This window comes from Dufourea novaeangliae, unplaced genomic scaffold, assembly GCF_001272555.1.
Source record: "Dufourea novaeangliae isolate 0120121106 unplaced genomic scaffold, ASM127255v1 scaffold6, whole genome shotgun sequence".
NCBI lineage: Eukaryota > Metazoa > Arthropoda > Insecta > Hymenoptera > Halictidae > Dufourea > Dufourea novaeangliae.
The window spans coordinates 3,317,006-3,332,920 of record NW_015373900.1 but is presented as its reverse complement, the minus strand read 5'-3'; the positions used below and the strand labels follow the sequence as shown (position 1 = coordinate 3,332,920).

The 15,915-nt window shown below is 35.9% G+C and overlaps 1 long non-coding RNA gene across 1 annotated transcript; it reads left to right on the top strand.

Moving 5' to 3' along the window:
* The first annotated feature begins 10,906 nt into the window (after positions 1 to 10,906).
* On the top strand, positions 10,907 to 11,420 carry LOC107193597. Its single transcript, XR_001516329.1, has 3 exons — positions 10,907 to 10,978; positions 11,064 to 11,175; positions 11,294 to 11,420. It is a non-coding gene; the product is annotated as an uncharacterized LOC107193597 (long non-coding RNA).
* The last annotated feature ends 4,495 nt before the right edge of the window (positions 11,421 to 15,915 follow it).

The window sequence follows — 15,915 nt, the reverse complement described above, 5'->3', positions numbered from 1 at the left end:
CGATACCGGATTATTATACACTCTTAGAGGAACAGTTATTTTGGTGGGGTACTTATTTTTATTGGTGATTCAATCGTGTTGACAAAAGGTGTTATATTTATTAGATTACTGTTCGTAATCTAAGGTGAAAAATTCCGTCAATTGTTTTTCTACCACGTTATTCAAAGTTTCCCAGCTTGTTTTAACAGTTTCTATTTTAAAAGATTTTTTAATGTAATTGTGTTTTTCAATACACACGGTACAATGTATCGGATAATGATCCGAGCCCCAGGTTCCATGTACGACCTTAACGTTTACATACTTAACGTTACATTGGTAACAATATTTGTTGTTGAGAATAGGAGATCTATGTTCGAATGAAAATTTCTGTGTAAGTCTGAGCGAGTAATTGTATTATAATTGTATAAAACTACATCATATTTGAAGGAAAACAATCTCTCGCAAAACGAACAAAATTTATACACATACGAACTGAATTTCCTTTACATGATTTTCAAACGGTTTCAATTTTAACTAAAAATCAACAGTATAGACCTCGATACTCGAGGATACATCCGGTTTACGATCATGCTCAGCGTTCGTTCCCATGAAGATCGATTCTAGAACGAGCCGGCGTAAAGGGGGAATCGTGAATCGAACGGAAGAGAATAGGGCGCCAAGAGATGAGACGGTTTTCAGTTTGTCTCTCTGCGATCAGAAACCAAGAGTGGGTCGCCGAGGCATTCGGAGTCGTGGCGCAGCGATGACAAACTGCTCACGATTTTAAACGCGCGGGGCCTTCCTCTTCCGTTCCCCGTTTTGCTTCCTGACTCCTTCCATCGATGATTCCCGGTGTCTCGGATCCGTGACGAGAACGGGAAAAAAACTCGAGCGGTGCCGGCCGCTTCTTTCTTCGCCTGCCACGAGTAGCGTATGTATGTGGTCGGTTACAGGACCCCGTCACAGCCTTGCTCTTCCAGTTTTGTCCTGTTTAACAAGTGGGCCAATCGAGATGGAGAGTAAAACGCGGGAGTAACGTAGACGCGGATTACACGCGTACCCACCGCCAGTCTCTTTCTCTCTTTGCCGGTGCACAGTTACGCGGATACCAGCAATTTTCATGGACTCTTGTTTTTCACGGTGGTTTCGTACGCGATCTCGATTTACACCCCGTAGATCCGTGCTTGGAAATGCCACGGTATGTACACGGTACCTACCGGAAAAAGTTCGTGCCGGCTCTGTCGTGCAAACCTCGGGCAATCGTGACTTTCTTAAAATGTAATTATAATCGATCACATAGCTCGCCGTTTAATCATCTAGCCATCTAGCCTGTTTTTTTAAGGTCATGAGAGCTTGTACAATTCATTAACAATGGGATCCTGAGTGTTGGTAATGTAGAACACGGGGAAGGAGAGTCGAGGCGGATTTGGTTTTTTAGATTCGAGAGGAAAAGAAACGTTTCAATCGATTACACGCGTTGACCACTTGTATTGCCTGCTAACAGTTTCCTTTTCTTTTTTTTCTTTTATTTCTTATGGCAGGCACAATGTAATATAAATTATGTATATGTAATATAGTACGAAATATATAATGCAGAATAGTAAAAATGAATAATAGAAGATATCTTGATTTTAAAAGAAATATTGATTAAATTAATTCCGTTTTTTTATTGAATTGTTGGTTTCGAGAAGTCGGTAATTGTTTTTCTGGAAACACAATTGGTATTATTTTAACTTATTTTACAGTTAACGTGGAAATAAATGTACATAAAGGGATCGCGTCTCGACCGTAGGATAGAGACTTCAATGCCTGCATATGGCGTGACTTCTAACGATACTTGTATGTGTACGAGAAGACCGGTGTTATTTGGTAAATTTTTTATACAAATTTCAATTTAAGAATTTTAATTGTACTGTGAACAGACCTATTTCAGAACAGTACAAAGGAAATGACAACGAAAAATGGGTGCACAGAAAGGGAACGTGTGCATATATGTATACTGACATCTCGAATGCGGAGACTTCGATGCATGTATAGAACGTAACTTTTTATACTGTGTACAAGAGATATACGCAGAACTTCATTCTTTCGACAATTTTTCACATAAAAGTCAATAATATTCTTTCTTGAGAATCACCATTGCTAAACTGTGATTGTTTAAGCAAATTTATAGTTTTAGTAAGTAATTGGCTGAAGAAAAGTTATACAGAAACTTATAGGTATTTTGTATTAAGGATTTCATTAGATCAAAATGCATTGAAAACTTTATTAATATTATATATCTGTAGTTTTTTAAATTACGCTGTTTATCCACACTGTGAAATATGAACATTAGCAGTGTCATTAAAGTTTCATGTGAATGTACCCATCAGCTTCCTTTCTGTAAGAAACAAAATAACTTGTTTAATTTTAATTTCAAGATAGATACACAGAAAGGAAATGACTTCCCTCGCATGGTGACTTCAGTGCAAGCATTAGTCGGATTAGCAATCTTAATCAATTCCTTGTCTATAAGTGATCAATATTCCACTTTCAAAATATTCACTAACAATCACATTATTACTTTAGTTAAAAATCCCACAGAAAATACACCGCTCAAAATAACGAGAGAGTCAAATAAATAAATTAATCATTGCATAAAAACTATAACAAATATATATTTATTAAGATATATATAAAAAACAATTACAGAACTTACACAAAATTCCATCGAAAATTCCATACATCGTACATTCAGCTAAAATATTATTATAATTATACAATAAGGGGTACGAAGCTCTCCCTCACGAATCCCGTCACTCTCTTCAACAGTAATGTCTTCGAAAAATGTCAAGCTGTTTACTATTCATCTCGCAGGTCTAATTCTAATCTCCTCGATCAGTTCGACCCACCAGGGCGATCGTGATCCATTTCCCCAACGTTCATTTACCATACAATTACCCGGGACTCCCTTCGAGTAGAAGTGACTTTCGAGCCTATGGTGGCGCGGCACAGGTTCGAATGAAAAATTCACGAGACGGCATCGGTGAACACGATCACGCCCGCGAGTAAATCTTCCAAGGACGACGTATACACAAGCATCTCTACCGTGGCGCGGTGTGTACGGGGCATTAAAGGCATAGCGACACGGGCGCGCGGAGCCCGGCGTATATAGCAGCATAGTATAACATAGGTAAGTGTGTTTGTGGGTCAGTGGCACGAGAGCTGCCCGCCGCCGCCGCCGCCGCCGCCGCCACAATAAGCCGCTGGGGCACCGTCGTCGCCTGGCAAAATCGTATAGTACCTACATTATACAGATCGTGAACCGCCATTGTTCTTGAACTTGTGCACGCTCACGCACCGACGACGATGACGACGACCTACGCACAGCCACGCGGCGTCCATCGAGCTCATTTATACATATACATATATCTTTTACACGTCCGCCATCGCCACGGGAGAAAACTCGCGAGGCCGATCCTTGATAAGGTGGAAAATTGGGCCAGCTGGACTTCTCTTCCTCGTCCCCCGTGTATGATCGATCGTCATATTGTCCTAATGATTTACGCCGCCGTCAACCGATTCCACGGGATTATTTATTGTGCCCCGTTTACGCGCCGGGCGAATTATGTAGACGTGAATTCGAGCGGAAACGGACCCGATCACGGTCTATTTGAAGTACAAAATAGAAAATAATGTTCTGGAACTGCGGATGGATCAATTGGTTCGGTGGTAAAAGGAATATGGATTGTATGTTGAAAATTTTGTTGAAGTCTGTTTGTTGTACGTATCGAAATATTAAAATACTAAGCATCAACGCAATAGATTGTATCAGGGTGTCCTGTCTCTGATGACTTACTCTACACTGCAGAGTTGGACACAATTTTATTCGAATAATACATAGGGAAAAGCAGCAGTATCTAAGGGCGTTGTTGAGCTTTAAACAGTTAATGAGATCAAATAATTGTTTGTATAATAAGTTATAAAAATTGGAATTTTCCCGGTTAAACAATTAAAAATGACCAAGTACTTCTTTATCCTTTATTCGTTATTCGAAACTCTTTATCTAGAATCTACATATCTATTATCTAGATTTTAGATAATGAATTCGCCCATTTCTGTTTTACAGTGAGGCATAAAAGTATTTTTGTATTACCTGTATTATCGGTACACCTGTAACACACGAATAATATACGTCTTTAGGTAAAATTAACGGTATAAAAAGTACATCTCTGTTTATTTCGACATTCTTACCGGTACGAATACTTCTGTCCCTCTCTCTCCGACACATGCAATACAAAAACTTTTTCCCAGCCTCGTGTCTAGCTACTACAATTTGCCCAAATAACTATTATCCGGTAAATGTATACCTTTCAAGCGGGCCGAGTAATTTTTTTGCATTACGTTAATTAAGCGACCAATGTCAGCCTTTTTCGCGAAACGAGTTTAATAATACCGACCGAGCTCGGCTAAAAGAACAGGAATGCTCGCGCGCACGCGCGCACGCGCGCAGTGATTTCAATATTCGCTGTTTTCTTTCGTGGCGGGAGCTCCCGATGCGTAAGTAAGTACTCCCGGACGGCGATTGTATTGCGCCAACGAATTCACGCCACGAACGGTAGAAAACAAAAAAAAAACAAAAAAACAAGGTGATTCGAGAAGGCACGAATGAACGATCGTGACAAATCGGCCGGGTCGGTGCCCAATTCCTCGGTACCGTAGGCAACTAGGTATCCTCGGGGGGGTTCTCACAGAAAGACCGGTGGAACACTCTGGTTTTGTCTGCTCGCCCGCGATTTTTGCTCGGATTTTACATAACCTCTCTCACTCTCGTGTTTCTGTGCAAGCCACGCGTTGCGCCACGACGGTCTGCCCCGCATAAAATATGCTCGCCCGGCCGTATTGACGTGCCTGCCCGCCGCATTTATGGTCAAGCACAAAAAAATCAGCGCAAATCTCGGTGGAAGGCTGTTAATCTCCCGGATCGCGCCGTCTCCTTATGTCGGTTTCGCGTGTTGGACGCGCGCACAAGTGAAAGCACGGGTTGGGGAGAGTCACAGCAGATGGCATTAGGCCGCCGGAACAATTAACGTGTTACCCTGAATTATCGAATACGTGGACATCGTTTGAGGACATCGGACAAGGAGAAGTGAATGTTTGTACGTAGTCACGATTAATAATTTAGTAGACTGCGGATTTTATGCGCTTATAGTACATACCCATGGTGGCTAAACTGCGGCTAGCGAACCGCACACGGCTCTTTTAGTCCTTTACTGCGACTCCTATATGCAATATTTTTTCTTAAACTTGACACATACTACATACACGTATGTAATATGATATTGTTACGACGGGGTGTTTCGTCGCACGACATATTGTTTATTTGTTTATAAAACACAGCACAAAACAATATTGATTAACAATACTGTAAAACTGTACAATATTAACGAATAACAAATGTATACACGTCTGTTCTCTTTGATTCTGTATCCGGTACTCTCAATTTAAACACTCGCGATGCCACCGGAACGACCGCACAATACCATCTTCGATATGTCGATCCTTGAAGTCGAAGGCATCTTCAGTAGCAATGCGTAACAACTTCGCAGCATCACGACAATATTTTTGTAAGTTTTCTGACTAATTTGGCGTGTGATATATACACAGATTGTAAGCATAACTTACAATTTAACCGTTTTAGTACCTTAGAGCCGATATATCGGCTTTGTAGGTTTTTTGAAAAATACATTGGCGATATATCGGCTTTTCATTTTTAATATAATTTAAATATATCTAATAACACTTTGTTTTTATAAAATAAGTTTATATAGTGGAACATAACGTTTACTGGATAGAAATAATAAAATATAAAATGACATGAAAATATTAATTTTTAAGGGAAATTTGTTAAATTTAATAGATACCTCAAAAATCGCATATTTTTCAAGGAATTTTTGGGCGGCACCCGGAAAAGTTACACGGTACTACAAGCTACAAGGGTTAATACCATTCGAATAGAGGATGCGGCCAAATGATATATGGCTCCTATCCTGACAAGGTTTGGCCACCACTGGCATCCACTATTACCTAGAAACAAATATAACAAAATTCTTAATAACGTTCAATGAAAGTTCCATATTATTTGAAACCTGATAGGCAGTCTTTGATATAATGAATAAATTTTTCTTGAGTTCCAATTCCTGCAAATTTGTCAATGAAAATCTATATTTACATTCGCAGTTTAATATAGTAGGATATAGTAGAATTTCGTGTTATACGAAACCTAAAGCGCAAAAAGTTAAAACTCAATAGAAAAGTTTTTCTGATATAACAGAAGATGATATGCATTTTATTTCGTTTTAGAACAATAAAAACGTAAAGTTTTTTCATTATATAAACTGAATAATTAATCATTTTTAATCGCGTTATACGGGGACTGTAGCGCATCGCCTTACAGGAGTACTGCATTATACTGGGTCCTACAGTAATTTGCTTGTGAAAAATTCCTGGGGAGATTCAGTATTGAGAATCCTGGGATATGTGAGTGTTTAGCAGTGTCTAAGAAATGTAATTATTACTCGATCAGACTGGACTGAGACTTATTTGAAATCATTATCCGATAAAAAACATATTTTAATTAATGTCATTTCTTTTAGATTTAATCTTTCTTTTGATACAGTGGATATTTTTAAAATCACTTACCTACGAATTTACTGTTTATTTAATTGGAGTACTTGGAAAAGTGAATTTGTGTAGATCAAAATAACTATTGTAAATATGACAGGCTACACGTGTATTAAAGATAAATTTTATATTATAATCATTGAAGTTATTTATTTAATAAGTAAATAATCTATTCTTCTTAGGTTATGTAAAAAAATACAGTGATATCTGAAGTAATTCCTCATTTTAAATATTATTTCTTATTTTAGATAGTTTAGTTTATTCTTATTCGGTTTGTATTTATACAATTAGTTTCAGTTTATATTAGTTTCCTCCTATGGCAACAAAAGTCAGAAATTAGATTAACTAACAATATTTGAACACATATCACACGTTCCCCAATGTCAAGAAGGTACTTTGATACCAAACTGTTTATAAATCATTTATAGAAAGTTTTACACATCCACTATGGCTAAAAAAAATGTGAAAAGAAGTTTTGATAAAACTACAGAGTATTAGCACTGAGAACGTTTCTAATCCGTCCATCTCGAAATTGTAGCATGACTAAATAATATTAAATCAAGAGATTATTCAGTATTCTCAAATTCCCGTTTTACGTAGTAAGATTCAGAAGCTTCCTGTCTAATCTTGATTTACTGGTGAACATTTTTTAAAATTTATTATTTCACAATGTATAACGTTCCCAAATTTGAATGTCAGCGTATCGAAACTTTCGAACGTTACTACTTCGGTCAGGACAAATTTTTTTGAAATCCTTAGGAATGCTAATGGTAGTGTGAATCCTTTTGTCAAGCAGCCGTTCACGAAACGTATGTATGAAAAGATGTTTCATAATAATTGGACTGTTCACCGGCCGAATCATGGCGCGGGCACATTCGGCGAGTTCGTTGCACCACGGCTGTCCGTTGCAACATTTTATAATTACGCCGTGGCCACGCCACCGTTACGTTCTGCAGAGTCCCGGCGCAAAAATAGACGATATCATTGGGGGACATTCGACACACCGCGCTGGCGGGAATTAGCCAATTGCCGATCTACACAAATACGATCATTTTTCTCGGCACGAACCGAAGCGAAACGACGAGCGCGCGAGTCCTTCGACCGACCGACCGGCAACGTCCCGCGACGCAAGGACCCATCAAGGACGTTCTATTCCGTCGTTTAACGCATATTTAATTACAGTTACACTTCGATTGTGCGCCGGTCTTTTAACCAGGACAATTCCGATGATTCATGTTTTAAAAAAACTGATATATTGAATGTTTTGTACAGTAAATAAAAATTTTTAGGTTATACCATAAAAGTTTCTATTATCTGGCCAATATACAGGGTGAAAACAAAAAAGGGTTCAGAACTTCTAAGGGAGACAAGGCACGCTAAATGATGAAAAGAAGGCCTAAGGTCGAAAAATGAATATTTTCGAAATTATAAACAATTTGTTGTTTCGGTTAAAGCAAGTGATTTTCTCGATTCGGGAGTTATCGTACCGTATAGAAACAATGGATTACCTTATCATTTCTTCTGTTTCTGGTTACAAAAGGTTTTTTACAGTTTGTATTAGTTTTTTACAATTTTCTTTACCACTTTAACCGAAATAAAAAATTGTAACTTTGAAAATATTAATTTTTCGACCCATGTTTATTAGGATTTTGTTTCATGGTTTGGCGAGTACTACTATCTACCCTGGAAGTTATGAACCTTTTTGGGTTTTCTCCCTGTATAAATGATTTTGATTTTCATCGTTAACATGTCGAATGCACACATCTGAAAAGTACACATGGGGTACAAATGATCCTAGGTTATTTAAAACTCAAAATGTCTTCTAAACTATGGACTTTTCGGAAAAAGTTGTAGAAATATTTTTTTATGTTTAATGTTTGTATTCCCGGGTAGAATTAATTTTATCACTTGAGATTAAAGAAAAAATAAATTAAAGTAATACAAGAGAGGTTTAAAGTGAGGATGTTTTCAAAAATCTAGGTTCAAGTCAAATTTGGGACTGGAATCTTTTATCCCCCCCGATGCACTCGAAGTGTTAATATTTGTGCTGAATTAACACATTCAAATATAAATTTCGAGTAACTGCTGACAATGATTACTCAACCTTCCATTGTCTGACGAGGTAATATACTATAAAACATGTAAAGGTTTACTTATTGTTACAAGAAACATAAAAATATAGAATAGAAGTGACTAGACCATTTACAGAAGCATTTCTCATTTCTCGTGTATACAATGTGGTAATCTAATGAATTTTTTAATAAAGAAATTAAACCACATTTCTGCGAATCACTCTATAAAAATGTGAATTTCCATAAACTTTCACAGTCATGCTTACTAATTTCATGTCCCAATCCGTTGTCAAAATTCAATAAAATCAGACACGGAGGAAAGTGATGCCTTTCTGCGAATAGCTCGTAGAATAGAATCTTGAAGTGTCCCTCGATGACTGTTAATTCCTATACAGTGATGTGAAATCATAATTCAATAAATCCACACGTAGAGTGGAATGATGTCTTTTTCCCACGAGCAGAATCCTTACGTGCTCGTCGGTGTGCCCGTTTTCAGACCTCGTGTTTCGTGTCCGAGTAAAAGTCCCCGATGAACGGCGTGTAACGCTGTAAATATTAGATTATTGTATATACAATTATAGGTTTATTGGTAACACTTGATATTGCATTAAGCTTTAAACAAATTGTAATGATCAAACAAAGGTTAGCTATGTTTTTGAATGAAATGTAAATAAGTATAGTAAAACTTGGATTAATACCCGAAAATTGGGACTGGATTCGGGATGATTAAGTTAAGAAATAGAAGAATCCTACCAGTGAATGAACATTACATATAAAACCGAGTAAATTAGGTTATTAAAATAAGCAAATGATTAAATATTGACTTGTTTCAACTCCTTGTTTCATATTCAAACAATTTCCGCGCCATTGGTTATAAATGTTTATTTACATAACATTGTTCGTTCATTGGTGAAATCTCTATTTCTTGAAAATTTAATTAATCATATTATTCCATTTTTTTAAATTAAATCTAGTTACGTTATTAGAAGGTATAGATATTAACAAATCTACTTTTCATGTGTTAAATATTTATTAATATTATTATCATTTAAAATTCGACTTTAATAGTTACAAAATTCATTGGTTCGTTTACCCTATTCCATTGTTACTCAAAACTCCAACTCTTGAAAGAACATTTTTAAATTTACACTGAATAATTTTTGTCAGAGCATTGATACTTCGATAGAAGCCTGCAAGAAACGTTATAAGGCTGAATCTTGAGTTTGGCTTGAAGTTTTCATCTAAATTAGATTCTGTCAAGAATAAACAAGGATTCGAATACTTCTGAAGTGCAATATATCGTATCTATAATATTGTAATAAAATATCTTAATATTTACCGTTCAATCCTGTTGTCATGTTGTCGCATGAATTTCGCGAATCTGTGAATGGAATCACAAGCGGTGGTCACAAGGGAAAAAATCATATTCCACATGACCATATTAAGCGTATCGCGTTTTCTTTTCGTCGAATCCTCGATCATACCTTCACTAATGCCGCCGCGTTGGATTTAGGTCGAGGAAGTCACGAGTGGTGCGAGTTTGACACAATTTCCTCTATTCGTCCGTCGAATGTCAAGGTGTAGGTCCCCGTCGTTGGGGCTCGTACACCGCGTGCGTGCCTATTCAGCGCCTTAAAATGCCCGAAATTCTAAGCACGACCGTTAGGCTAACGTTTAACTGTATAATCATGGCGCAACCTGTACGAAAAACCTCTCTCCTTCCCTTGCCCTCTTGGCGGTCGCCCTTTCTCTGACGTTCCGTGAATTCATGCGCGCGGGATTACCCGAACGGTGATTTTGATCGACGTTGTACTCCTTACGGCGTCATTTGAACAATAAGTTGGGCCCATGGTATTTAACGAATAAACTAATATTGATTAGAAGATGTATTGAAGAAAATATTTTGGTGAGAATAGACTAATAAGATGCGTTAATGGTACTAAATAAAAAGTTATATTGATTAGAAAATTTACAATTTTGTACCTTATATTAAATTAATAATAGATTGTAGATATTTTCTCCTGAGTTCATATCTTCCAGAATCAACGAAGGAATACTTTTTCAGAATCTAAATAGAAACATGTCAAACTTAGTTAATTACTTTAATATTATGCATGTATTTTTTTCGTAAAGAACATAATTACATTTGTTTGTAACAAAAAGAATTTCTTTAACCGTTAACAATTTTCTTCACAGATAATCCAACAAACATCATCTAATCATACCTGAAACAAGACCTGGTGAAGTATTCAATAATAATAAAGGTATATCTCCCTGAAAGTGTTCCAAAAGTCCAATTATTTTTCTAATTATATTACCACCTAATAATATTATATTACATCAAATAAGTAGGTAACGCAAGCTAAATACTATTTTAAATGGGAAATATGCACACAATCCTTCAGAGACGGATTTTGTTGTCGTCATCACAGATAAATTTCGAAAAAAGCAGTTGCATCTGGTACGTATTTTGAAATTCTTCGTTAAACATTTCCGACAGATTTTACTATCGAAGCGCGAGGGGGATAGTAACGATGTCACGATTTCGCACGATCTCCTTTTTTTTTGTTTCGTTTTAGAACGACGGCCGATGGAAAAAGAGTGCGTGGCCATTGGTGTGTGTCGAAGCATAACACGCTACAGCCCCCGGTGGCATTACTACTTCGTCACGCTCGTGTATTTTTCCGAAACCTTATTCTTAATACATACGAGCGGCTGTTTCGCGGCGAGGAAGGACCGTCGACCGTAGAAAAATTAACGACGTCTTATCCGCGTAATTAATTAACGTACCGAGAATAAATTCATACGACGAATGTTATCCAATCCCGGTCTAGAAAAATGCTAGAGCGAATGCACGGCAAATCGGCACAACGGCAAAACAATCGGGCGAACATGTTTTCCTGTAAAACAACGGTCAGTTCCACGAAGATGGAATTAACACACGTTTACTTCCAGCATTTTTTTGGTGACTTATCCGATCGTGGGACTCGCAATACGAGGGGTCCAGTGCAAGAGGGAGCCTATGCCACGAAATGTTGATTCATTCTGGCAGCTCTTGATGTCTAGTTGTTATTCCTTAAATTATACCTAGGTCGCAAAAATTCCTAATAATACCTATATTATATATTGTATTTATATACAATCGTAGTATACTATGATGTACACTATTTTTCATAAATGTCTTAACTCATTCGGATCCAATGTTGCGTTGACGCAACATTTCACTCGCAATTTTTTTTTTCAGTGATTTGCATCATTCAATTCTGTTTCTTATAGTGCAGTTATGAAAGAAGATATCAAAGACTTGCTTAATATTTTTTTCGTCACTATTTCTTTTTCCATTTAGATCCTACGACGTTTTGAAATAAAAGAAATATATTTATAGCTGTATGTGATGAACCAATTTTATTTTAAATCATGGACATTTTTTTGTGTATCTTTCTCGTGTGGTGGGCTTCTATAATATGGTGTCTAGATAATATAGTGTCTAAATAATATGTAAGTTGTTTTATTTACGTTTTTCAATTTATTACCCAAAGTTGCATAAACGCAACATTTTGTTACACAAAAGCTATCGATTCAAAAAAATTTCCAATAGCATTTATATTCTTTCTTATTACTTTTATACGTTATAAACAATTATAGATATAAAAATTGTTTTATTTCATAGCTCCTTTTTGCACTGAACATTTTAATTGATAGCATGTGCCCGTTTTCGTACCGGTGTGTCATAACATAATTATTATTTATTTATGTATTATGTATGATTATATATACGTATTCATGGCGCAAGTAAATATGGAAAATATAATCAAATAATTATTTTACTAAGATTTTAAGAAACGTTGATATAATCTCTATATTAATACTAGAAATACCAAAGCAGTCAAAATAAGTATACTCCCAAAACGACGATTGCAACGTTATAATAATACATTTTTTCAGAACTTTCACAACTTTTATTACGATATGAAAATGAAAAAATCAGTTGATTCATTTTGTATATTTTCAAAAGTTTGTCATATTTATCAACCAATAGAAATAAATACACGTTTGTCGTCGGTAGTTTCAGTGTTATTATAACCTTCAAAACAGAAATAAGGAAAAATTTCCTTGATGTAAAATTGATTTGTTATTAATGAAACAAGTCGTATCTGAAGTGGTATTTAACTTGAACGAAGATATATTACAAATTGCTAAAACATATTTTAACAAAGAAAACCTTAAATAACACTAATATAGAATCGAGTTAGGTTTCGTCGTCAGAACATTCGGTAGATGGTCTATTCTTATTTCCGTGGGACGTATAAATTAAATCGGGTAGGCATCCCTTTCGTCAGTTTTCCTAAGTCCTCGCAGCAGACCGACTGTCGGGCAATATTTCGGTGAAACTCGGTTCCGCTATTTACGGGACAAAAGGCAAGGCGGACGCGGAAGCGGCGCGTTGAAGAATTGCGGTGTAACAAGAGGGTTGAAAGAACGCTCCTCTTTCGACTTCCTGGTTCACCTGAGGCCGCACCCCCCGCGGCTACGGCAGATCTCCACGATCGAGAACACCCCCTGGCCGCAAGAACTACACAAATTCTGTCCGTCAATTCTGTGCAGTAAACAACATTGTCCTGCGGACCAGGTAAACGGTGGGGGCTCCATGGACTACCGTGCACCCGAATTTCGCAACCGAATCGAATTTAAAGGTGACACCGTTCACGGAAGCTTCGTGGCAACCACGCTTTAAAATGCTTAGCTGCAATTCCGTCTTCGGAATTCAATGCATGCTCGAGGTGATCGTAACGTTACCGAAATGTGGCGGGAATAGCGTAGTATTTTGAACATATTCGGTTTTTGGTCTAATTTTTAAACGGTTAGTTTTCTAGGTTTCCGATTCGTTGGCATTACGTATTCCTGTTTGAGACGTTTGCGTTTGATGCGAAGAATAATTGGAACTATTTACAATGTTACGATAGTGAACTTAGTGAGAAAACTTTTGTGTTACGTATTGATACCGTATAATGCACGAAACCAAATATTTAAACGATAATTTTCAGCATTTTTAACAGTATTTAACATTCGATTCGACCCATCAGAATTAGTCTTCAAATACAATTTCCAACAATTCTAACTTACAAACTATGATACGCTGCCAATTGGAATTGAATATAATTTAACGCAATTATAATAATATTAGGTGTACCAGTAAATAATCCACTATTGTGCTTTAATTATGAAGCGCCATATTTTAAGATCAACGTCGAATCTTGAAAAACCATTATTAATATAAGTGAAACAGTGTACATCCTTGACTTTTACAGAAACGAGTAGGTGCTAATTTGGCAAAGAAATAGTGAATTATTTATCGGTATATCTAATAATTATAATAATTATTCCATTTACAGTATATTGATAGACAAAATTAAACACAGAAAAATATAAGTTATTTATTTTATTTATTTCACACGTTTTAACATAATACATTAGGTTGTTCGGAAAGTTCGTATCGCTTTTAAGGGTGGATTTACAATCTATATTTTTTAATTCATTCTTATCTACAATGCTTCTATAATTTCTTTCCATTCTTTAATTAACGTCATTGTACCAGTTATACACAGAAAAAAATGGAATTTTGTTATTGAAGTTTTTCCTTAATACATATCTAGTTATCCAAAGAAATAATCATCTGATAGGGCAAAGTCTAATTAACTGGGTAGATACTATAATAATTTCCAGTCGAAGTAAAGTAATTTTTTTACAAGTTTGATAGAACGTAGGTAATGAAAATAGTTTTCGTGTTTGTTCATACGATTCGTCGGTATTTCTCACAGAAAATTAAAAAAAACGACGAGTAACTAATACAGTAGACACATTCAAACCATACCTGAAAAATAATATACCTGCTCACCAGATCAAACGATTTTTTCCTTCATTCAGTAAAAAGGTAACGAAGACACTGTCCGCGAAACGCTACGAATTTTCCGAACAATTCAATATTTCTATTCTTTCATGATTTCAAGAGAAAGAATTAAGAATTTTTAGAGTCAGAGTAATAAATAACTTTATATATTTGAACACTAGAACTATCGACGATAAACGTATACATACTTATCTATTTCTATTAGATCGATAAATGACAAATTGTTTAGAATATTCAAATTTATAGATTAAACTAAGTTTTTTAGTTATCTTATTTTGCAAAAAAAAACTAATTTCTTCATTTTAATATTGCAACGAAAGTTGTAAGAGATCTAGGAAAATGCATTCTTGTAACATTTTAATTATCGTTATAAAAATGTACTAACCAGTCATTTTGACTGCTTCGGTAGTGCTAATGTTAAAAATATTATTACATTTATCTTTCTGAAAAGAAATACTAAAAAACACACTTCCTGCTGTTTGATGTAAAGAAATTTAAGGGATGTAAAGTGTATCATTTTATCCCTTGTAACAGATACTTTGATCTTGCAGCTTACCGGTTGGCGGCAGCCATACCAGCGTTCGTCACAGTTCTCAGACCGGCTTAACCGGCCCAACTCAACGAATCGCCTAGACAGAGAAGCGAATCCTCTTCACTTTTACCGCGAAACACACTGAAAAGCGCGAGCTGCTCGAACCATTTTTCGCGTGCACCTACGAGATCGCCTGGATCGTATGCGTGAGCTCGTAACGTGGCAACACGACAGGTGAGCTTGTGGAACGTGTGGAGGACGCACACACCACGCAAATATTGAATTATGGAACTGAAAGGAGAAATTGTGAATTTACATCGAAATTCGTTGGGTTTGCAAACAAACCACTGTCGTTGAGACTCTCAATTATAATCGTTCAGGTCTAGTTTTTCGTTGGAATACTGAGAAATTTATAAATAGTTGGTTTTCTAATATTATTTAGGCAGTTTTTTTTTTAAAGAAAGACATATTTTAGACATTTATATCATAGATGCTTAAAGTCGTGATCATATTATTTATGTTTTACGTGTGTCCTGTTACTTAGTAAATTTACACAGAATTCATTTCTGAGACATAAATACTACATGTATACGTACAATACACAATGAATTAATACATATTTACTATAACTAATATATTATATTAAAGTAATATTACACGTTTATAATAAATTATATTTATAATATTGATATTATAAATATACATATTATTTATTTTGTATAATAAAAATGTGTATGTATATTTACGGAAAATAATGGCAT